Source organism: Bolinopsis microptera, chromosome 3 (assembly GCF_026151205.1).
Source record: "Bolinopsis microptera isolate Bmic1 chromosome 3, MBARI_Bmic_1.0, whole genome shotgun sequence".
Taxonomy (NCBI): domain Eukaryota; kingdom Metazoa; phylum Ctenophora; class Tentaculata; order Lobata; family Bolinopsidae; genus Bolinopsis; species Bolinopsis microptera.
The window spans coordinates 2,870,710-2,895,181 of NC_087074.1; the positions used below are offsets into that span (position 1 = coordinate 2,870,710).

General features: G+C 37.0%; 2 long non-coding RNA genes across 2 annotated transcripts; both read right to left on the reverse strand.

Moving 5' to 3' along the window:
* Positions 1-10,488: 10,488 nt before the first annotated feature.
* LOC134812185 (uncharacterized) lies at positions 10,489-11,762 on the reverse strand. Its single transcript, XR_010159897.1, has 3 exons — positions 11,644-11,762; positions 11,313-11,395; positions 10,489-10,611 (listed from the first exon to the last, which is right to left on the reverse strand). It is a non-coding gene; the product is annotated as an uncharacterized LOC134812185 (long non-coding RNA).
* Positions 11,763-14,421: 2,659 nt separating this feature from the next.
* LOC134812314 (uncharacterized) lies at positions 14,422-14,986 on the reverse strand. The gene is made up of 3 exons (XR_010159916.1): positions 14,942-14,986; positions 14,702-14,784; positions 14,422-14,532 (listed from the first exon to the last, which is right to left on the reverse strand). It is a non-coding gene; the product is annotated as an uncharacterized LOC134812314 (long non-coding RNA).
* Positions 14,987-24,472: the final 9,486 nt, after the last annotated feature.

Below are 24,472 nucleotides of genomic sequence, written 5' to 3' on the forward strand. Positions count from 1 at the left end.
AAATTCAGAGCTTATCCCTGGCCCCAGACATTGATGTTGATGGTATGAAGCCGGACGAGAATGGTGATGTTGTTATTAGGCAGGACTCACTCTCAGAGAAGGACTCACTCTCAGAGAAGGATGACGGGGAGCATAAGGAAAAGGGGAATATGTTGGTATTGTTCAAAAGTTTCTTGTAAACGGTCATCTTAATTTTGTTTATCTTTGCTGCCTCCGTCATCTTCATGGGTATCGAGGGAAACCACCTCAAGTTTAAAAATCTCGAAAACTGCCGCCTAAGATACGATTTTGGCGAAAGATTGTCGAAGGTGAGTTTATTACACGAGAAAATAATATACGTTTATAAAAATATCATTATTTATTTCTAGAGTATAATTATAGACGTAAGTAATATTGGGAAGGTGGTTGGAACATGTAACATGTATGTTCGAGCTTGTTTTGTCACACGAAAGCGATTAAATAATCTGCAGCTTACAGGATCGACCAATTAAATTTCAGTTAACTGTGTAACTCATTGATGACAACTTAAGGGGGGGGGGGGGGGGGTTCACCCTGATTTTTTTGTGAAACTTGGTTTCGAGATAGCAGTTGACCAACAAACTAGGACTGGTGACCGAACTTTTGAGGGGGTCTCGGACCCCAACCGCCAAACGGTGCCCGCGGGGCAGCCACGCCCATATTTGGTCCAAATTAGGCCCAATTTAGCTGAATACCCTGAACATGCTCAAAATCAAGAATTGAGGTGCTCTACTTATAGCTAGTGGTCCCCTGAACTCGTATATGAATTTTCATTAAGATTGGACAAAAAATGACTGAGTTATGAGCCAAAAACCATATGGCCATATTTGGGCATACCCACCAAATTTGATCGATTTTGGCCCATAAATTGGCTAAATATCAATATTTTTGCATGAAACCAACTTTATATGGAAGGTAAGCCTATACTACACATTCTCTATGATTATCAGCTCAGTATCTAACTAACTGTGGATTCTGTGTTCAAATAATCGCAAAAAGTGAACAAAATCGCCTATATCTCAGTTCGCGATATTTGCAAAACTGATTTCGCTCAAAACAATAGAACTCAATAGGGTTTCAATATTTTACATGAAATTTTCAGAATCAACGTAGAATCGCATTTCGACCTTAAGTTTTGTATTGGAATTTTGAGTTAGGCCGATTTTGTTCATTTTTTGTGATTATTTGAACACAGAATCCACAGTTAGTTAGATACTGAGCTGATAATCATAGAGAATGTGTAGTATAGGCTTACTTTCCATATAAAGTTGGTTTCATTCAAAAATATTGATATTTGACCAATTTATGGGCCAAAATCGATCAAATTTGGTGCGTATGCCCAAATATGGTCATAACTCAGTCATTTTTTGTCCAATCTTGATGAAAATTTATATACGAGTTTAGGTGAAAAAAATCTGGTTTTTGGGCATGTTCAGGGTATTCAGCTAAATTGGGCCTAATTTGGACCAAATATGGGCGTTGCTGCCCCGCGGGCACCGTTTGGCGGTTGGGGTCCGGGACCCCCTCAAAAGTTCGGTCACTGGTTCTAGTTTGTTGCTCAACTGCTATCTCGAAACCAAGTTTCACAAAAAAAATCAGGGTGAACCCCCCCCCCCCCCCCCCCTTAAAGTTTAAATTCGGCAAATAGATACAATAGCCAAAACGAAACACAAGTAATTGTCAGCTTCTAGCCGGCTGTTAGAGGGCTGTTGGTATTTTCCTTAAAACAAAGAGCTGACGAGGTGGGTGGAAAGGGCTGTTAGGTGGCTTTTAGAAATGCCATTAAAATAGCCATTACCCGGCTATCGGGCTATTGGCTGTTAGGTATTTGTCCCCCAAAATAGCATGAGAGGGCTATTAGCCGGCTATAAGAGGGCTGCTAGGATTTTTCAAAAACAAATAGCTGGCAGAGGTGGCAATTAGCTGGCTGTTAGAAATGCAATGAAAATGGGTATTAGCGTTGTCGTAACAGCCCTCTAACCAATAGCCGGCTGTTACTCAAAACAATCTTGCACTACCTTCTAACCTTCTGATTGCTCACGTATTTTTTAATTTTACATTCCTCAGTGGTTGAAGAGCGACAAACCAAGAGCACAATCTTTAAGAAACCAAATAGGACTCCATGATACACTCAGTGAGTTCGAATATGAAGCCATCATTGAAAAACAGCTTCAAGAAAACTACACTAGGATGCAGCAAATTGTTGACAAACAATGCTCCTTAGCAAACTATGAGTTGAAATCGTGGAACACCAAGTCTTGGGGAGACTCGTTCATGTACTCATCTAGCATTATGTCCACAGTAGGTATGAAAACTTGGTCAAAATACTATTCGGTTGTTTTTACAATTTTATAAACTTCAGCTCCAGTTAGGCTGGAATCTATAGATCTCGAAAAATCGTGATTGTTTCTTCTTTCCCACTATTCAAGAAGCTATCTTATGATAATATTTAAATTTTATTGTATCTTCTATCTAATTATAATAAAAACAGGTTGGGGAGTGTATTATCCACCAAATACAAGATTGAGAATCGTGACCCTCGCATACTTGTTTTTTGGAATTCCTATCTTCGCCTCCCTAATTAGTATGTATATCACTATCAGTTCATATTGATTTTGTTTGAACCAGGGTTTGTTGTTTCCTTATGTCATGATTTATTAGTGCATGCCATGGGATCACAAAATTAATCCGAAAATCGGTCCTCATTAATGGTTCGTAAATCACGTGACCAATTTTAGCCAGCAAAAAAGACAGAATTTTAGGATTTCATACTTGACAAAAATTATATTCACATAATCTTATAGTTTTAGTGGACTGCAAGGATAGGGTGAGCTTCATATTCACCAAGCACATGCAGTATCAAGCACTGGACAGTGATACTAATAAATTACAATCCGAAAAAAAAAACATATCAAGGTTTATCCTCGCATGACAAAGCTTACTATCCATTAGCACTAGCAGTTTGGTAAGCCGTAATTTTCCAACCACAGGAGTATGACGATGGTTATAGCAGCAGGGCACTATAATAATATAATATAACGCCTATTATGGACAATGAACAATTTGTGTTGAATGTAATTCGAGTTTTTTTTTGCGAGATCACGTTTTTTTGTGATACAGTAAACCCCGATTTACCGCGGAGTTTGGAAAAAGGAAACAGCCGCGGTAAATCGGGGTTTGCGGTAAATCGGGGGTTTGTTAGTATACATTGTGCATGTTCAGCCATATTTCAATTTGGGGAGCGTTTTATAAAATTTAGCAGACAATCACAATGACAGACGTTGTATTATATTGCTTGGCCTGGCACGCGCACTGGAGCCGGAGAGTTTATCATTGATTGATTGACGGTGACAACCCTTCCTGACCGTCGTTCTGCGAATTAGCAGAGCAGCGATCTCGTCAGATGCGAAGAAAGAATGATAGTACGCGCGGCCGCGCGTCGAAGCGGCGAAGTCCTCCGAATGATTTAAAGTAGCCCATGACATTAATCAAAAAGAGCTGAGAGTGAGATGGTATTTGACCACAACCCATAATTGGGTAGAGTGGACCGCTGCCAGTGCAGTGTCTCTCTTTCCCAAACAAAAGGAAATGATATTACTTTTAATGACCGTCCGCAAATGCGAAATGATACCGAGAATGAAATCGGTCGCTCGCTTTTCCCATTCATTTACAATTGAAATAGATAAAGAGGAACTACCCGAAGGCAGCTGTAATCGGCAATAACGATTCAATAAACATCAGCTAATAATTGGACACTAACTACCGCCCTTATCCCGAAATACTACATACATGCTACATGAAGAGGTCTCCTCCTAGTCCTAGTCGTTGGAGTGGCCTGCATCACACACATCTCTTCTACCTTATCGGACCTTATTTGGACGGACATTACATGAACGGACATAATTATGAACGGACATTAATATGAACGCTCGAAGGCATTCAAAACCATCAAAAATCCGAATTTTTTCAATTTTTTTGACGTTTTTTAAATTTCAGCAAATAATTTTTAAATCCATTTTTTATACAGTAAGTAAGAAAAGCAGTCATTGAGCAGTAAAAATGTTAAAATATGTGTACATGATCAGTGTCTAATATTACATATCATCTTCATCAAATGGGTTTTCGTGCATGAAATAGTCCATGCTTAAAGCATCAGTGATTTCTAGCTTTATGGAAACCTTTTTTATCAAACTACCCCGGTCCTGCATTTCAGTGTTAACTTTTACAAGCCATTCGGCGTGAAGTGGTTTTATCTTAGACAACTTAGGTTAACCTTAACATCACGTGGAGCTTTCCTAGCACTGTTTCATGACCACCCCCGAGTAATATGAACTATAACAACGTCGGACAATGTCCTTGGAAACACGATTCACCGTAATATCTAGAGGCTGGAACAAGTTTGTCATGTTGGCGGGGACTAGTTCATGAACTATGTTGTTGAGTGCCATAATTTCGTTGACTTTTTTCCGCCAAGTGACCCTTGAAAATATCATATACTAGTAAAGTTTTCTGTGCCTCCGGCAGACCAAGGAGAACCTTTCCATCGTTAACTTACGGCACAATTAAGTTTTCAAAGTTGTCATATTCTGGACAAAAAGTTCGAAATGAAAAAATGTTTGAAAAAATTTCAACGGACTTTAACTTGGACGGACATTAATTGAACGGACTTTATTTGAACGGACATTAAGATGAACGCTAGGGCCTCCAGCGTTCAAGTAATGTCCGTCCAAATAAGGTCCGATAAGGTAGTTCTACGGTGTAACATGTTCCTCCATTCCACTCGTTTTAGAGCTAACTGTTTTACTGCGTCTCTGCTGATGTTATCGATACCTGTAAAGTCAGCCGCATCTTCGAGTACACAGGCCATCCAGCCTTTGCGGGGTCGTCCTCTCAGTCTCTTTCCATAGTTTGGTTTCCAATCCAGTAAACAATTTGGAAACCGTGTCTCTGGCATTCTGACAACGTGTCCGTACCACCTTAGTCTAGCCGAAGTCGGAACCGATGAAAGTTTCAATAGACTTGATTCATAATTCCAGCACGCCTGAGAACTTCTTCATTGGAGACATGGAAGAACCACTTTATCTTCAAGATTCTCCTCAGGGAGGTCAGATGGAAGACCTCAAACGGTTTCATCTGCTTCTTTGTTGTGTTCCAGACTTCAGCTCCATGTAACAGAATAGTAATAACAGCAGCCTTGTAGATACGGATCTTGGTGGGAGTTCTTACAGTTTTACTTTTCCATATCTTCCAAAGCTGATGGAACGCACCATTAGCACGCTGGATCCTGATGTCAAAAGATGTCGGTCAATGGTACCATCCCCACTGATGTTGGCACCAAGATAAACAGTTACTGACCTGTTCTCCTTCCACTTTAGACTGTCTCTTTCGATGTAAGGTCGCTGGGACGCACACTTGCTGATCGCCATGCATTGTGTCTTTTTAGCGTTGATCTTAGCATAATAGGTGTAATAAGCGATAAGATCAGTGGACTCTTGCAGCCCTTCTTCGAAGCTTCAGTATTGTCCATCACTGCCAGATCATCAGCGTAGTGACTATCCATGATAACTTTTTCATCTGCACGCTTCAGTTCCTTTTGCAGTACAGCACCATGACTGATTGCCTTGTGAACATCGGCCAAAAAGATTCCAAAGTTCAGACAAAAATTAAATATAGGAGGGCCCTGGATATCACCCTGTCCAGTGCCTGAATTGACAGTGAACCAATCAGACATTTCACCATTAAGTTTAACCCTGACTGCACTCATGGTTCCGTTGAAAAATGCCTGACAGATTCTAACATATTTCTCAGGAAGCCCATAGTGTCTCATGCTTGACCAAATAAACTTTCTTCTGATGAAATCAAACGCTGCCTTAAAATCAATGAAATTAACATAAAGTGGAATGTTAAACTCAATACAGTTATGAATAAATATAATGGTGCGGATGGAATAAATCTGATCAATACATGAGCGGTTCCGTCTGAACCCACACTGATTTTCCCTAAGAAGATACTCCATTCCAACATCCAGCCTCTTAAGAAGAACTATTTGAAGAACCTTAAAAGACGTTGCCCTAAGAGTTATAACCCTATTATTGCAGCAGTATGAGGTGTCTCCCTTCTTTCCGATAACCACTATAACCCCTTTAAGCCAATCCTCAGGGAATAGGGATCACCTCTTCTTCCCATACCTTTTTAAACAGTAGCTCTAGTTGGCCAACAAGAGACTTCCACCATACTTAAGTTGCTCATTAGTTATCTCATCAACCCCCGCACTTTTGCAGTTTTTCAATTTCTTTAGAGCATAACTAATCTCATCTCTAGAAGGAGGTCCATCAGAACAAGAAAGGTAGTCAAAACTCAGTTGTGAGGGCACACCATCGAGGTCATCTAGGTTGGCATCCGAAATACTAGGTATCGATAATCGACCCGAAAGCAACCCAAATGCCAAAGTGATTTTTACAGCATGTGATCAGTGATTGATGCAATTAATCGAAACTTATTCTTTTATGTTATTACGATTCGTAAGCCGTGAATGAATGGGAAAAGTAAGCGACCGATTTCATTCTCGGTATCATTTTGATTTTGCATTATATTTGCGGACGGTCATTCAAATTAATATCATTTCCTTTTGTTCATTTGACTGTTTGGAACCTGAGGTTGACCTGGAATCAATGTGGGACAACTTCAAGAAAACTGTCCAACAAGTTTCCATGGAAATTCTTGGTGAAAGACCTCGAAAAAAGAAGGACAGGCACCAATCTCAGAAGACAAAAGAATTATTGAAGAACCGTAAGGAATTTAAGCGTAAAGACCCTAATTCGAACGCTAACAGGTCAGAGTATGCTAGATTGAATAAGCTCTTTAAAAAAAGTAGTAAGGTGGACGATAACAACTGGGCACGTAGAATGGCCAATGACTTGGAAGAAGCTGCGAGAAAAGGTCAGCAACGTGAGGTATGGCAGAAGATCAATGTCATATCTGGAAAGAAGAAGAAGCAATCAACTGCAGTTAGATACGTATCTGGCCAGCTGATTGCCCACCCACATGCCCAGAAAGAAAGGTGGAAAGAGCACTTCTCTAGGCTATTGAACCCTCCCCCGCAAGAGGCCAATATTTCTGACCTAGACAACATCCCTCCGCAACCCAGTTTTGACGACCTTTCCGACTCGGATGGTATCACCAGCGAGCAACTTAAGTATGGACAGGATGGGTTGGTCGATCAACTAGTTGTGTTGTTCAAGAAAGTGTGGGAAGATGAGAAGATTCCTGAGGATTGGTCCAAAGGTGTTATTATTATCGTTGGTAAGAAAGGTGACACCTCTCATTGCGCTAACAACAGAGGCATTACATTAAGATCCACAGCCTCGAAGCTCCTGCAGATGATACTCCTGCGGAGACTTAGCAATGGCATGGACAAATTTCTCCGGCAGAATCAAAGTGGTTTTAGACAGAATCGCTCATGTATTGACCAGGTTTATTCACTCCGCTGTATTATACACCAATGCATTGAGTATAATATCCCTCTGTATATTAATTTTGTTGATTTCAAAGCAGCTTTTGATTCGATTGACAGGCAGTTCATTTGGAGAAGTATGCAGCACTACGGCTTACTTGACAAGTACATTAGAATTATGAAGGCGTTCTTCACTCACACAGTTAGTGCTGTTAAGGTCAATGGAGAGGTTACAGGTTGGTTTGATGTCAACTCGGGTACTGGGCAAGGTGATATACAGGGACCACCAGTCTTCAACTTTTGTTTGAATTTTTCGGCATACCTTATGGAACTGAACAAGGTCATTAGCAAGGGGGCTTTATTACAGCTGCCAGCCCCCGGGGTAGAAGAGAAACACCTCTTGGATACTGATTACGCTGATAACTCAAAAGAGGGGCTGCAGGAAACCACTGACCTTCTCTGCAAATACAGTGCCTATGCGGGTCTGAAGATTAATGCTGGCAAAACACAGAGCATGGTGGTCAGCAAAAGTGCATCGCAGAGGCCGTATTCTAAAGACGACACTATGGACATCAATGTGGAAGGTCTCCCAATACAGCAGGTCAGCAATTTCACTTACTTGGGTGCAATCATCAGTGCGAATGGAACAATTGACAAAAAACTATCAGCTCGAATTCAAAAGGCCTCTGGGGCATTCTATCACCTTAGCAGTATATGGTACAGTCGCAACATCAAGACTCCAACTAAAATAAGGATTTACAAAGCGGCTGTTCTCACTATACTACTTTATGGAAGTGAGGTATGGAATACCACACAGACGCAGATGAAAAGATTTGAGGTGTTCCATCATAGATGTCTCAGGAGAATCCTGTTAAGCGGGCTAACATCGCCCCTGTTGATACTTTCGTACGAGCAGCTAGACTCCGATGGTTTGGCCATGTGGTGAGGATGCCAGAAGAAAGAATACCCAACTATCTTCTGCACTGGATCCCAAAGCATGGTGAAAGGTCAAGAGGTAGACCTCGGAAAAACTGGTTGTCATGTGTCCGGGAGGATGCAGCAATCTTCACAGGTGTCGATAACATCACGATAGAAGATGCAGAACAACAAGCTACAGACAGGGTTCACTGGAGAGGTCTAATACACCAGAGAAAGGAGTTACTATGTGGTGCAGGCCACTCCAACGACTAGGAGGAGACCTTTTCAAGTACAAGTAAGTTTGTTTGGGAAAGAGAGTCACTGGCACATGGCAGCGGTCCACTTTACCCAATTATGGGTTTCGGTGAAATATGTTTATATGATTAACTTTTGAAAATATTTTCGATGAGAGTCCTTATTTTTAGATTTCCCGCGCTTATATTCAGCACCGCAATTGTACTATTACTGTTAGCGCTATCAATTATGCAGTCATGCAAGTATTTTTAATTTAGACAATTACAAATTCGTCATTCGTAACACTAATATATTTTGGATCGTATACTGTATATTAATTATAATACGCGCAATTTTTATTTCATTTGAACTCGACTCTTGATTTAATTTTGCACATGAATCAACAAACAAAATAAATCTTGTTCATATGCTTACAGCTTATTTTTAGAAGGAGGTGGCAGACTTTGCAGCAGTACTAGCACTTACCTGGGGACCCCAGGCTATTATATTTATGTTCATAATCATATCCGAATAGAGATTAGGCGGAATGACAGGCTGAGCACCGCCCAGTAACTAGTTACTGAGTAACAGTAGTATCTGTATAACAGTATATATATATATATTATACTGTCATGTATATACCAGTATATTATATATAATATGCATGGTAATATTATTATGTAGCATGGCACTAACAGCAAACGAAACATGATTCAGTAAATTTATAAAACACGCCTGACGTCACTTAGTAAAACTAAAACGCCGTTCTTATAGTTATGGTAATAGTATAGTGGCAGAGAGAGAGAAAGAGAAATTGTAATTATATATGATATGTATAATTAGTATAATTAGTTAATTTAGTATAATTAATATAATTAGCATATTTAGTTAAATTATCAGAATTAATATAATTATCAAAATTAATATAATTATCAAAATTAACATAATTAGCAAAATTAGTATAATTAGAACAATTAGTATAATTAGCAAAATTAGTATAATTAGCAAAATTAGTATAATTAGCAAAATTAGTATAGTTAGCAAAATTATTATAATTAGTAAAATTAGTATAACTAACAAAATCATTGTAATTAGCAAAATTATTATAATTAGCAAAATTAGTAAATTAAACATAATTAGCATAATAATCTCGTTGAGATTATCAAATAGAAGATTATGTAATATTGTGGCCGATTTCTGCCAGTTATGATTTATACAGAATATTTTCTCACTCTTTAGTGTTTGCCAATAAGTTCATGTCATGAGCCACTAGTTTTGGGTCTTATAGTGACATTTTGTTTAAATGATGAGTTTAGAAGCACTTACAGTACCTTGTTCAATTATTTATTTATTTATTATTATATATATATATGATGTATTATTTTATGGCCTTGATGAAATTTTTTATTCAAAAGAGAGTTGTGAGATTACACATTTAACTATTGCACCTGTTTGAAACAAATCATAGTCATTGCTAACGAAGTAATGTAAAACTGAAAAGTCAAAAGTAATACAACTATGTGCTTATAAATTAATACTTTAAAAAGTAATGTAAATTGTAAAGTAAAATTTAATTAAATTTCTTATTTCAAAAAACATCAGTTAAAAATGAAAAGTAATAATATACACCTTAAAGAAAAATAATCACACTTCACACAACATTTATTTTTTAAATTTCAAAATAAATCTCTAAATTTCTCGGTGAATACCGATTTATAAAAACGTTCAAAATGATTTAAAGTTATCTCTCAAAAAAATCCGATTCCATTTATCAATCGGTTGCATTTCTTAAAATGTTAAAAGAGACATCGGTTCTACTGTTAGGTGAGGTGTACAATGTTTACCATCTTCAGTGGTAGGTTGATACTAGTGAAATTGTTCATTAAGATAGCTTGAAATGTTTGGTTACAGCAGTATCTCACAGTGGCGGAGGTCTGTGTCTTTTCTCGTGATTTTCGTTTCAATATCATGAGGCTCGTTCCTGGATTCTGAAATGGTCAAGTGACAAAAATCTGGTATTATATATAATAGTCTTTTGTAAGCACTTTAAACACCACAGTTCGTGTTTGAAACGTAAAAGTAGAAATTACCTTACAAGACATATTTATGGCGGCCTAATTTGCGACGACCGAAATTTTGGCGGTCCGAAAATATGGCGAAATTGAACAAAAACCGTCAAATTTCGGACGTCACAGAAAATAAGGGTATTTTTCATCATTTTTTGTGACAGTAAGCAGTAAGGAAATTCCTGAAATTCGGTAAAATCATGTTCAAACTTAGTCTGTATTAAGACTGTAAGACTTTCATGTTAGTACATACATGTATTTTAATGCAAATTTAAACTGTATTGCTTGACATTCAATTCGTCATTGGTGTGATGATAATTTGTCCCAAGATGCCAGAATTTATTTATTTATTTTACTTGATATTACTTTTTAGAAACAAAATAAAGCAGTGAGGGCACAGTCATTGAAATAAGCTAAAAGATAATGCGAGGGATTCTATTACGACGACCGAAATTTTGGCGGTCCGAAAATATGGCGAAATTTTCGGAAAACCGCCACATTTCGTACGTTATACATATGTCTTGTAAGGTATCACATTTCATGAAATAATAATTATTGGATAGTGATTGAACAGTTTGTAGAAAAATTTAAACGAGAAGAATATTTTCACTTCTTGTACTTACTATTCACAGCTGCCTAAAAAGGTTTACAAAGGGTTCACATTTTGTTTTGTCAGTTGAAAGGTTCGTTCCTGCTGAGTAAGGGTCTGAAATATATTGTTATAATATGATATAATAGCAATACATGCAGAATCAGATTTATGAAAACGTTTAAAATGATTAATCCGATTCCATTTATCAATCGGTTGCATTTCTTAAAATGTTAACAGGGACACCAGTTCTACTGTTCGGTACGGTGTACAATGTTTACCATCTTCAGTGGTAGGTTGATACTATTACTAGTCAAATTGTTCATTAAGATAGCTTAAAATGTCTGGTTACAGCAATATCTCACAGTGGCGGAGGTCTGTGTCTTTTCTCGTGATCTTCGTTTCAATATCATGAGGCTCGTTCCTGGATTCTGAAATGGTCGAGTGACAAAAATCTGTTATTATGTAGTTTTTGGTGAACACCACATTTCGTGTTCGGAACGTAAAAGTAGAAATGATCACATTTCATGAAATAATAATTCTTGAACAGTTTGTAGAAAAACTTAAACGAGAAGAATATTTTTCACTTCTTGTACTTACTATTCACAGCTGTCTAAAAAGGTTTACAAAGGGTTCACATTTTGTTTTGTCAGTTGAAAGGTTCGTTCCTGCTGAGTAAGGGTCTGAAATAAATTGTTATAATCTAACTTATAATCCCAGAATGTGTGTCTGTCTGTCTGTTTGTAATTTCCGAGCGGCTTAATCAAGAAAACGGTAAGAGTTGCGGGACTGATTTTTTCGGTAAAGTGCCGACAAAACTCTGACGAAGTTAAATGATAAAGGTTTTTTAAATCGGTCGTTGGTAGGTGGTTTAATTGATGGTTTTGTACCACAAATGTTACATAATATGGCTTGAGCAGAACGGTAAGAGTTACGGGGCTCGCATATATATCCACCAGCGTGCGCTTTTTCGTATAGCGGGCTCTCACCAGCCCGCTGTCAAAGGGCCCGATATCTCTACAGCCCGCTCATGATATAGCCCGCTAACAAGTGACATTTAATTTGACCAGTAGCAATATAGCCCGGAGTTCTCTAAAATATTTTCAGTTTCTGTATCGTCTCCATGTGAAATTCCATAAGACAACAACTTACAAGTTACTTAGAACTATAGTTGAAACCGGTTTAATTCATTAACGATGAATTCAATTGCAATAATCGTACAGTGAGCTAATTAGTGTAGTTTCTGTTTCTAAATTCCCACGGCAATATGCAGTGGATGTAAAGAATGTATTAACTGTAAACTCTGAGCTCACCCTCTATCGGACGCTATATCAGTTGTCACGCAGTTTGCCATGATTGGCTCATAATTAACACGTGACACTGACACACTGTTACTATGGTTACCAAATTCGTGGAGACGTCCAGACTAAATTCTAAGCCGGTGATCTCTATTATAGTATCGATAATTGTTTTGTGTTTACCATTTCAGCTGTGTTTACCATTTTCATTTCACTAGTTCAGTCGATAAATCTTGAAATGTAGGCCGAAATTTTACGTGTTATTCTATTGTGTTCCCGAAAGATATTTTGCCCTGTTTTTGTTTTGAAACTGCCATTTAAATTGATGTTATGAATTTGATCTTTAACTTTCATATTAAATGTCCATGATCAGACTGTGATCTCGAGCTCTCTGGGTTACTACTTTTAAGTGTCCAGCCACTCAGTAGCTGCTACAGAAACTGTAGTAACTGGTTACCCGGGTAACCCTGGTTACCCAGGTAACTGACATGATAATGACAACTAACTTGGTAGTAGAGGGCTCTGTGGCGACTGGTGGTGCTTGTTCTGGTTCCAGGGAGGGAGAGGGGAGAGAGGTAGAGAAGTATAGAGGAAGAGTAGGAGAGAAAGAGAGGGAGAGGAGGAGAGAGGGAGATAAAGAGAGAGGGATAGAGGGAGAGAGGGACGTAAGGAGAGTGGGAGAAGGAGAAAGGAAGATAGAGAGAGAGTGAGAGAGGGATAGAGGGATAGAGGGAGAGAGGGAGAGAAGGAGAGAGGCCTATATTTTGATCGTTCACATTAAAATATGTACCTGAAACAATGAGCTGAAACATTGTTTGATAGCAGCCGGTTTTTCGTTCTATAGTCAGTCATTTTGGCATGTTTTACATCTTAAACCAAAAGCAACATGATTTTTTCGTAACTTTTCTGAAATCTTGTACATTAATTTGCTGTGATTGTTGCAAACTGAAGCTTCGTGATAAACACCCGCTGATGGATATACACGATATCATTCCTCGCCTCGAGGGCGGAACTATCGTATTAGAAACATGTTGAAAGTAAAAGTGAAACTAAATTAAAAACGGATCTCTTGAAGAAACTAAAGTAAAAACTAATATCTGTAAGAAAAAGCTCACGCTGGTGGATATAATCCACATCACCTCGACCCGCGGGCGGAAAAATCGTATAGCACTCGGGCCCGATGGGCCCTCCGTGCTATACGAAAATATGTCCTCCTCGGGCTAGCGCCCTCGGGGACATATGAAATATTGCACGCGCGTGCGCGTGCAATATTTTGTTCCGCCCGCGAGTCTCCGGTGATATGTATATATATATGTAGCTGCATAATTAGTGTAATTGAGTTACCCGGGTAAGATTCGCTGTCTATACTATAATCTCATTAGGGGAGGGGGCACTGTTTGGACTGCAGAGAGAGAGTTCACACTTCCATACGACAATGTTATGCGTGTTCACAAATATGATAGGCGGGTGTGGTGTTAAGGGTTAATTTCTATTGATTATTGTTTAAGATACTATTACTATTGTTTAAGATACCATTGGATACGTGAGGGCACTCCGAATAGAATTGCTCACCTAATGCGGGTTCTGACTCAACGGGTAAATGCTCCTACCCTTTTTAACTGCGGCAGTGAAATCCCGGCCGAAGGCCGGGTTACACTAGTATGATATAATAGCAATAAATGCAGATTTATGAAAACGTTTAAAATGATTAATCCGATTCTATTTATCAATCGGTTGCATTTCTTAAAATGTTAACAGGGACACCAGTTCTACTGTTCGGTACGGTGTACTGTGTACAATGTTTACCATCTTCAGTGGTAGGTTGATACTATTACTAGTCAAATTGTTCATTAAGATAGCTTAAAATGTTTGGTTACAGCAATATCTCACAGTGGCGGAGGTCTGTGTCTTTTCTCGTGATCTTCGTTTCAATATCATGAGGCTCGTTCCTGGATTCTGAAATGGTCGAGTGACAAAAATCTGTTATTATGTAGTTTTTGATAAACACCACATTTCGTGTTCGGAACGTAAAAGTAGAAATGATCACATTTCATGAAATAATAATTCTTGAACAGTTTGTAGAAAAATTTAAACGAGAAGAATATTTGTCACTTCCTGTACTTACTATTCACAGCTGCCTAAAAAGGTTTACAAAGGGTTCACATTTTGTTTTGTCAGTTGAAAGGTTCGTTCCTGCTGAGTAAGGGTCTGAAATATATTGTTATAATATGATATAATAGCAATACATGCAGATTTATGAAAACGTTTAAAATGATTAATCCGATTTCATTTATCAATCGGTTGCATTTCTTAAAATGTTAAAAGAGACACCGGTTCTACTGTTCGGTAGGTGGACAATGTTTACCATCTTCAGTGGTAGGTTGATACTAGTGAAATTGTTCATTAAGATAGCTTGAAATTTCTGGTTATAGCAGTATCTCACAGTGGCGGAGGTCTGTGTCTTTTCTCGTGATCTTCGTTCAATATCATGAGGCTCGTTCCTGGATTCTGAAATGGTCGAGTGACAAAAATCTGTTATTATGTAGTTTTTGGTAAACACCACATTTCGTGTTCGGAACGTAAAAGTAGAAATGATCACATTTCATGAAATAATAATTATTGAACAGTTTGTAGAAAAACTTAAACGAGAAGAATATTTTTCACTTCTTGTACTTACTATTCACAGCTGCCTAAAAAGGTTTACAAAGGGTTCACGTTTTGTTTTTTCCGTTGAAAGGTTCGTTCCTGCTGAGTAAGGGTCTGAAATAAAGTGTTATCATATGATGTAATAGCAAAACATCAAAACTTTGTTAAATCTTTGAATAGATTTTGAATTTTGTTTAATGTTAAATACTTATTTATAAATAATATGTGTCTAACATTGAATAATTTTTATAAATGTTTAAAAACACAAATGTGTCTCACAGTGATAGAGTTATGTGTCTTTTTTTAGGGTATTCATTACTTATCAATGCCATGAAGCTCGTTTCTGTAATCTGTATTCTGAAATGGTGATTTGATTGCTGAGTGACACATTATTTCTGGATTGTACATGTAATTTCTGGTAATCAACACGGTTCATGTTCAAAATGTAAAATGTGGTCACAGTTAAATTGAAAATAATAGCAATGTGTTTTAAACAGCAATTGAATTTTAGGAATTCAGCACAATAGAAGTGTTGCAGTATATGACGAAAAAAACAAACATTTTAAGTGGACATTTTTCTTACTAACCTTGAATTCTCTTAGATTAATTGGAGCTGATATTATCTCTCTTTCTTCCTGTTCATCTCTATTCTGTCGACATTCGTATAGACTTTATAAATCATCGTCTTTGTTCTCCCTTAAGAAGGAGTAGATTATCATTAGACCTTATTAAGATCTTCTGTTTTTTGTCATTTGAAATGGAAATCACCGGATTTGCGGTTAGTTTCTAATATTTGCTAGACTATATCATCAAGGGTTTATGTTGTAACATTGAGCTAGATTCTACGTACATCTCACGATTGTATTAAGTGTTTTAGTTTAAGTTTAATATATTTATGAAACAAAGTGTTTTACTATGTTATAATGAAAATGCGTTCTTTGTTAAATTTTTAAATTTAAATTGATTTTACATTTTATTTTGCTTTGTCAAATGCTGTCGTGTTGAGATCTCAGAGCAGGTCATCTCGACAACTTTTCTGGGAACTTATGGCTACTGGGTTTCTGCTGTCATACTTTTCCACCCGGAAAACTCAAACATACATTTTCTTATTTAGATATCTAAGTTAGATTGCAGTATCATCTGAGCTATTTGTTATAGCCCATCAATTGTAAGATTAAATTAAATCAATTTTCTATAGTAATATAACCATTAACCAACTCTCCCCCTTACGACATTATTTTACCCCCTTTCGTCGGTTATGATGATACTACCCTGGTTGTAGTTATCCTTTTGTAGTGATGCCATGGTCATTTAGTATATTCGCTTCTACAATACCTGTATTTATACACTCGGGTTCATTAAAATCGAAAATAAATTCTGTTCCTGAGGTGCAGGTCACCTCGCTGCTCCCTTTATTGAGAGCTCTGGATTCAACACAATTCACTTCCACCACGGTTCCTGGGACTACTGGGAACTGTGTTGTTGTTCTGATCGCAGTTCTCCACTCAGCCTTCAGTCCCGTACAGCTCACTGTCGATATGTCATATTAAATCACGTTTAACTGATTAATTGGGTTGTGTGATACAATTATAAGGGTTATTTTGACGGTTTCTTATGTTCTCTTCCGCAGTTCCGCGATTAAGTTCCCTGTCCCAACCCGAACCCTTTCAAGCAACCTCTTATATAACTATACTATCGTTTGCTCGGGGGTCCAAGTCTAAAATACTGTATACAGTTTACCATTCTGTAGCGCAGTTAAATAAAATTTAAAACATAACAATAATATAAGATTTAAAGTTATCTTACCACAGGCAGTTTTGCTAGTGTTTGGTTTCCATCCAGCGTCACATGTCTCACAGCTTGTCATAGCATCATTCCGATATGTTCCTTCTCCACACAGCTCTGGAATTATAACGTTATATATTATTACAACTGGTAAATCGTTGTGGAAGATAAGAAATTGTTATTATAAAAGTACACTTTACAATCACATAAGATTTAAAACAATAGGTGAATAATTAAATATCCACACAACCACGGTTTTTTGATAGAATTATTACCACCGAGACTCTTAAGGTTCTTGTCTTTTCGTACCACAAATATGCCTTCTTGATTCTAAGTCCTATCTGGCGCCTTATCCTTATCCCGTCTTAACCCTTAGCCTATCTTTGCCCATCTATATAATATAGATATAATCATCTCAGCTCGATTCTTGTTAACAATTCTTACCACATTTTGTTCTCCCTGAGTTTCGTTCCTGGCCAAGTTCACAAGTTGTACACAAGGCTGCTCCTTCTGAACTGATCGTGTTATCAGGACATTCTTTACATGTGTTCATCTCAATGTTCTGGTAGCTTCCAGCTGGACATGGCTCTGAAGAATTAGGAAATCTTTAAACAGCAATTCGTTTGAACTACCTTATTTAGAAGTTATTGTGAGTACTAATGTCCTCGGTTTTCATTCTATAGCACAGTTAATTCAAATTTAAAACATAACAATAATATTGAATATAATAAGCTTTAAAGTTATCTTACCACAGGCTGTTTTGTCAGAGTTTGGTGTCAATCCAGCGTCACATGACTCACAGCTTGTCATAGCACCATTCCGATATGTTCCTTCTCCACACGGCTCTGGGATTAATAACGTTACAACTGGCAAATCGTAGTGGAAGATAAGAAAATCGTTATTATATAAGTATTTTAGTACAGTTTAGATGTGTTACAATAACATTAGACTTAAAACAATGTGTGAAAAATTAAATATCCTCACAACCACGGTTTTTTGATAGAATTATTACCACCCAGACTCTTACGGTTCTTGTCTTTTCGTACCACAAATTTGCCTTCTAGATTTTAAGCCCTATCTGGCGCCTTATCCTTATCCCGTCTTAACCCTTAGCCTATCTTTGCCCATCTATATATAATATAGATATAATCATCTCAGCTCGATTCTTGTTAACAATTCTTACCACATTTTGTTCTCCCTGAGTTTTGTTCCTGGCCAAGTTCACAAGTTGTACACAAGGCTGCTCCTTCTGAACTGATCGTGTTATCAGGACATTCTTTACATGTGTTCATCTCAATGTTCTGGTAGCTTCCAGCTGGACATGGCTCTGAAGAATTAGGAAATCTTTAAACAGCAATTCGTTTGAACTACCTTATTTAGAAGTTATTGTGAGTACTAATGTCCTCGGTTTTCATTCTATAGCACAGTTAATTCAAATTTAAAACATAACAATAATATTGAATATAATAAGCTTTAAAGTTATCTTACCACAGGCTGTTTTGTCAGAGTTTGGTTTCAATCCAGCGTCACATGACTCACAGCTTGTCATAGCACCATTCCGATATGTTCCTTCTCCACACGGCTCTGGGATTAATAACGTTACAACTGGCAAATCGTAGTGGAAGATAAGAAAATCGTTATTATATAAGTATTTTAGTACAGTTTAGATGTGTTACAATAAAATTAGACTTAAAACAATGTGTGAAAAATTAAATATCCTCACAACCACGGTTTTTTGATAGAATTATTACCACCCAGACTCTTACGGTTCTTGTCTTTTCGTACCACAAATTTGCCTTCTAGATTTTAAGCCCTATCTGGCGCCTTATCCTTATCCTGTCTTAACCCTTAGCCTATCTTTGCCCATCTATATAATATAGATATAATCATCTCAGCTCGATTCTTGTTAACAATTCTTACCACATTTTGTTCTCCCTGAGTCTTGTTCCTGGCCAAGTTCACAAGTTGTACACAAGGCTGCTCCTTCTGAACTGATCGTGTTATCAGGACATTCTTTACATGTGTTCATCTCAATGTTCTGGTAGCTTCCAGCTGGACATGGCTCTGAAGAATTAGGAAATCTTTAAACAGCAATTCGTTTGAACTACCTTATTTAGAAGTTATTGTGAGTACTAATGTCCTCGGTTTTCATTCTATAGCACAGTTAATTCAAATTTAAAACATAACAATAATATTGAATATAATAGGCTTTAAAGTTATCTTACCACAGGCTGTTTTGTCAGAGTTTGGTGTCAATCCAGCGTCACATGACTCACAGCTTGTCATAGCACCATTCCGATATTTTCCTTCTCCACACGGCTCTGGGATTAATAACGTTACAACTGGCAAATCGTATTGGAAGATAAGAAAATCGTTATTATATAAGTATTTTAGTACAGTTTAGATGTGTTACAATAACATTAGACTTAAAACAATGTGTGAAAAATTAAATATCCTCACAACCACGGTTTTTTGATAGAATTATTACCACCCAGACTCTTACGGTTCTTGTCTTTTCGTACCACAAATTTGCCTTCTAGATTTTAAGCCCTATCTGGCGCCTTATCCTTATCCTGTCTTAACCCTTAGCCTATCTTTGCCCATCTATATAATATAGATATAATCATCTCAGCTCGATTCTTGTTAACAATTCTTACCACATTTTGTTCTCCCTGAGTTTTGTTCCTGGCCAAGTTCACAAGTTGTACACAAGGCTGCTCCTTCTGAACTGATCGTGTTATCAGGACATTCTTTACATGTGTTCATCTCAATGTTCTGGTAGCTTCCAGCTGGACATGGCTCTGAAGAATTAGGAAATCTTTAAACAGCAATTCGTTTGAACTACCTTATTTAGAAGTTATTGTGAGTACTAATGTCCTCGGTTTTCATTCTATAGCACAGTTAATTCAAATTTAAAACATAACAATAATATTGAATATAATAAGCTTTAAAGTTATCTTACCACAGGCTGTTTTGTCAGAGTTTGGTGTCAATCCAGCGTCACATGACTCACAGCTTGTCATAGCACCATTCCGATATTTTCCTTCTCCACACGGCTCTGGGATTAATAACGTTACAACTGGCAAATCGTATTGGAAGATAAGAAAATCGTTATTATATAAGTATTTTAGTACAGTTTAGATGTGTTACAATAACATTAGACTTAAAACAATGTGTGAAAAATTAAATATCCTCACAACCACGGTTTTTTGATAGAATTATTACCACCCAGACTCTTACGGTTCTTGTCTTTTCGTACCACAAATTTGCCTTCTAGATTTTAAGCCCTATCTGGCGCCTTATCCTTATCCCGTCTTAACCCTTAGCCTATCTTTGCCCATCTATATAATATAGATATAATCATCTCAGCTCGATTCTTGTTAACAATTCTTACCACATTTTGTTCTCCCTGAGTTTTGTTCCTGGCCAAGTTCACAAGTTGTACACAAGGCTGCTCCTTCTGAACTGATCGTGTTATCAGGACATTCTTTACATGTGTTCATCTCAATGTTCTGGTAGCTTCCAGCTGGACATGGCTCTGAAGAATTAGGAAATCTTTAAACAGCAATTCGTTTGAACTACCTTATTTAGAAGTTATTGTGAGTACTAATGTCCTCGGTTTTCATTCTATAGCACAGTTAATTCAAATTTAAAACATAACAATAATATTGAATATAATAAGCTTTAAAGTTATCTTACCACAGGCTGTTTTGTCAGAGTTTGGTGTCAATCCAGCGTCACATGACTCACAGCTTGTCATAGCACCATTCCGATATGTTCCTTCTCCACACGGCTCTGGGATTAATAACTTTACAACTGGCAAATCGTAGTGGAAGATAAGAAAATCGTTATTATATAAGTATTTTAGTACAGTTTAGATGTGTTACAATAAAATTAGACTTAAAACAATGTGTGAAAAATTAAATATCCTCACAACCACGGTTTTTTGATAGAATTATTACCACCCAGACTCTTACGGTTCTTGTCTTTTCGTACCACAAATTTGCCTTCTAGATTTTAAGCCCTATCTGGCGCCTTATCCTTATCCCGTCTTAACCCTTAGCCTATCTTTGCCCATCTATATAATATAGATATAATCATCTCAGCTCGATTCTTGTTAACAATTCTTACCACATTTTGTTCTCCATGAGTTTTGTTCCTGGCCAAGTTCACAAGTTGTACACAAGGCTGCTCCTTCTGAACTGATCGTGTTATCAGGACATTCTTTACATGTGTTCATCTCAATGTTCTGGTAGCTTCCAGCTGGACATGGCTCTGAAGAATTAGGAAATCTTTAAACAGCAATTCGTTTGAACTACCTTATTTAGAAGTTATTGTGAGTACTAATGTCCTCGGTTTTCATTCTATAGCACAGTTAATTCAAATTTAAAACATAACAATAATATTGAATATAATAGGCTTTAAAGTTATCTTACCACAGGCTGTTTTGTCAGAGTTTGGTGTCAATCCAGCGTCACATGACTCACAGCTTGTCATAGCACCATTCCGATATGTTCCTTCTCCACACGGCTCTGGGATTAATAACGTTACAACTGGCAAATCGTAGTGGAAGATAAGAAAATCGTTATTATATAAGTATTTTAGTACAGTTTAGATGTGTTACAATAACATTAGACTTAAAACAATGTGTGAAAAATTAAATATCCTCACAACCACGGTTTTTTGATAGAATTATTACCACCCAGACTCTTACGGTTCTTGTCTTTTCGTACCACAAATTTGCCTTCTAGATTTTAAGCCCTATCTGGCGCCTTATCCTTATCCCGTCTTAACCCTTAGCCTATCTTTGCCCATCTATATAATATAGATATAATCATCTCAGCTCGATTCTTGTTAACAATTCTTACCACATTTTGTTCTCCATGAGTTTTGTTCCTGGCCAAGTTCACAAGTTGTACACAAGGCTGCTCCTTCTGAACTGATCGTGTTATCAGGACATTCTTTACATGTGTTCATCTCAATGTTCTGGTAGCTTCCAGCTGGACATGGCTCTGAAGAATTAGGAAATCTTTAAACAGCAATTCGTTTGAACTACCTTATTTAGAAGTTATTGTGAGTACTAATGTCCTCGGTTTTCATTCTATAGCACAGTTAATTCAAATTTAAAACATAACAATAATATTGAATATAATAAGCTTTAAAGTTATCTTACCACAGGCTGTTTTGTCAGAGTTTGGTGTCAATCCAGCGTCACATGACTCACAGCTTGTCATAGCACCATTCCGATATGTTCCTTCTCCACACGGCTCTGGGATTAATAACGTTACAACTGGCAAATCGTAGTGGAAGATAAGAAAATCGTTATTATATAAGTATTTTAGTACAGTTTAGATGTGTTACAATAAAATTAGACTTAAAACAATGTGTGAAAAATTAAATATCCTCACAACCACGGTTTTTTGATAGAATTATTACCACCCAGACTCTTACGGTTCTTGTCTTTTCGTACCACAAATTTGCCTTCTAGATTTTAAGCCCTATCTGGCGCCTTATCCTTATCCCGTCTTAACCCTTAGCCTATCTTTGCCCATCTATATAATATAGATATAATCATCTCAGCTCGATTCTTGTTAACAATTCTTACCACATTTTGTTCTCCCTGAGTTTTGTTCCTGGCCAAGTTCACAAGTTGTACACAAGGCTGCTCCTTCTGAACTGATCGTGTTATCAGGACATTCTTTACATGTGTTCATCTCAATGTTCTGGTAGCTTCCAGCTGGACATGGCTCTGAAGAATTAGGAAATCTTTAAACAGCAATTCGTTTGAACTACCTTATTTAGAAGTTATTGTGAGTACTAATGTCCTCGGTTTTCATTCTATAGCACAGTTAATTCAAATTTAAAACATAACAATAATATTGAATATAATAAGCTTTAAAGTTATCTTACCACAGGCTGTTTTGTCAGAGTTTGGTGTCAATCCAGCGTCACATGACTCACAGCTTGTCATAGCACCATTCCGATATTTTCCTTCTCCACACGGCTCTGGGATTAATAACGTTACAACTGGCAAATCGTATTGGAAGATAAGAAAATCGTTATTATATAAGTATTTTAGTACAGTTTAGATGTGTTACAATAACATTAGACTTAAAACAATGTGTGAAAAATTAAATATCCTCACAACCACGGTTTTTTGATAGAATTATTACCACCCAGACTCTTACGGTTCTTGTCTTTTCGTACCACAAATTTGCCTTCTAGATTTTAAGCCCTATCTGGCGCCTTATCCTTATCCCGTCTTAACCCTTAGCCTATCTTTGCCCATCTATATAATATAGATATAATCATCTCAGCTCGATTCTTGTTAACAATTCTTACCACATTTTGTTCTCCCTGAGTTTTGTTCCTGGCCAAGTTCACAAGTTGTACACAAGGCTGCTCCTTCTGAACTGATCGTGTTATCAGGACATTCTTTACATGTGTTCATCTCAATGTTCTGGTAGCTTCCAGCTGGACATGGCTCTGAAGAATTAGGAAATCTTTAAACAGCAATTCGTTTGAACTACCTTATTTAGAAGTTATTGTGAGTACTAATGTCCTCGGTTTTCATTCTATAGCACAGTTAATTCAAATTTAAAACATAACAATAATATTGAATATAATAAGCTTTAAAGTTATCTTACCACAGGCTGTTTTGTCAGAGTTTGGTGTCAATCCAGCGTCACATGTCTCACAGCTTGGCATAGCATCACTCCGATATGTTCCTTCTCCACACGGCTCTGGAATTAATAACGTTACAACTGGCAAATCGTAGTGGAAGATAAGAAAATCGTTATTATATAACTATTTAAGTACAGTTCAGATGTGTTACAATAACATTAGATTTAAAACAATATGTGAAAAATTAAATATCCACATATTCCACGGTTTTTCGAGGAAATAATTGCCACCCAGACTCTTACGATTCTTGTAATTTCCTACCACAAATTTTCCTTCTTGGTTCTAAGCCCAATACTAATTCAAATTGTTACCAATCATTAGGATTAACGCTAAAAATTCGCCTCATTAACAAACTATGAAGCACAATGCACATTGCACAATGCACATATTGTGTAAACTCTGCAAAGTAAATATTGAACCAAAAAAGTTTTGAGTTTGTTTGGTAAAATACCTTACAGCTTATGTTCAAGATATTTTGTAAAAACATCAGTTTTCAATTAATGATTGTTTCAACCTTTAGTAGCTGAAAATGGCTTGTCTCCATGATGTCTTCTACAAAATATGCAATATTTCTAAATTATAGTTAGCTATTTTGCAATCTGAAAGAATGTAATTTTATCTCATTCGGAGAACAGTAATTGATAAAATTATGACCACTTTATTACGTTATAAATAACAATATGTACTAACTATCCTATATCCCATATCCTATAATATATGTGTTTATGTTAAACTTAAATACCTAAATAACATACTTGAAATTTAGACAGAAAACACGTAA